The following is a 1745-nucleotide window of genomic DNA, read 5'->3' as shown; positions in this document are numbered from 1 at the left end:
TTTTACGGATCCACTGATACATGGATCGGATCCGCAAAACGCATACGGACGTCTGAATGGAGCCTTACAGGGGGGTGATCAATGACAAGGGGGTGATCACCCATATAGACTTCCCGATCACCCCCCTGTCATTGATCACCCCCCTGTAAGGCTCCATTCAGACGTCCATATGATTTTTACGGATCCACGGATACATGGATCGGATCCGCAAAACACATACGGACGTCTGAATGGAGCCTTACAGGGGGGTGATCAATGACAAGGGGGTGATCACGCATATAGACTTCCTGATCACTTCCCTGTCATTGATCACCCCCCTGTCATTGATCACCCCCCTGTAAGGCTCCATTCAGACGTCCGTATGATTTTTACGGATCCACGGATACATGGATCGGATCCGCAAAACACATACGGACGTCTGAATGGAGCCTTACAGGGCGGTGATCAATGCCAAGGGGGTGATCACGCATATAGACTTCCTGATCACTTTTCTGTCATTGATCACCTCCCTGTCATTGATCACCTCCCTGTAAGGCTCCATTCAGACGTCCGTATGATTTTTAGGGATCCACGGACACATGGATCGGATCCGCAAAACACATACGGACGTCTGAATGGAGCCTTACAGGGGGGTGATCACCTCATATAGACTCCCTGATCACCCACTGACATTGATCACCCCCCTGTCATTGATCACCCACCTGTAAGGCTCCATTCAGACGTCCGTATGTGTTTTGCGGATCCGATCCGTGGATCCGTAAAAATCATACGGACGTCTGAATGGAGCCTTACAGGGGGGTGATCAATGACAGGGGGGTGATCAGGGAGTCTATATGGGTGATCACGCCCCTGTCATTGATCACCCCCTGTAAGGCTCCATTCAGACATTTTTTTGGCCCGAGTTAGCGGAAATATTTTTTTTTGTTTGTTTTTTCTAACTAAGTCTCATATTCCACTAACTTGTGTCCAAAAAATAAAATCTCACATGAACTCACCATACCCCTCACGGAATCCAAATGCGTAACATTTTTTAGACATTTATATTCCAGACTTCTTCTCACGCTTTAGGGCCCCTAAAAAGCCAGGGCAGTATAAATACCCCACATGTGACCCCATTTCGGAAAGAAGACACCCCAAGGTATTCCGTGAGGGGCATATTGAGTCCATGAAAGATTGAAATTTTTGTCCCAAGTTAGCGGAAAGTGAGACTTTGTGAGAAAAAAAAAAATCAATTTCCGCTAACTTATGCAAAAAAAATAAAAATTTGATGAACTCGCCATGCCCCTCATTGAATACCTTGGGGTGTCTTCTTTCCAAAGTGGGGTCACATGTGGGGTATTTATACTGCCCTGGCTTTTTAGGGGCCCGAAAGCGTGAGAAGAAGTCTGGGATCCAAATGTCTAAAAATGCCCTCCTAAAAGGAATTTGGGCCGATTTGCGCATCTAGGCTGCAAAAAAGTGTCACACATCTGGTATCGCCGTACTCAGGAGAAGTTGGGGAATGTGTTTTGGGGTGTCATTTTACATATACCCATGCTGGGTGAGATAAATATCTTGGTCAAATGCCAACTTTGTATAAAAAAATGGGAAAAGTTGTCATTTGCCGAGATATTTCTCTCACCCAGGATGGGTATATGTAAAATGACACCCCAAAACACATTCCCCAACTTCTGCCGAGTACGGCGATACCAGATGTGTGACACTTTTTTGCAGCCAAGGTGGGCAAAGGGGCACATATTCCAAAG

The sequence above is a fragment of the Bufo gargarizans genome, chromosome 3 (assembly GCF_014858855.1).
Source record: "Bufo gargarizans isolate SCDJY-AF-19 chromosome 3, ASM1485885v1, whole genome shotgun sequence".
Lineage (NCBI taxonomy): Eukaryota > Metazoa > Chordata > Amphibia > Anura > Bufonidae > Bufo > Bufo gargarizans.
The sequence above is the reverse complement of the archived record's forward strand: the minus strand, read 5'-3'. Positions refer to the sequence as shown.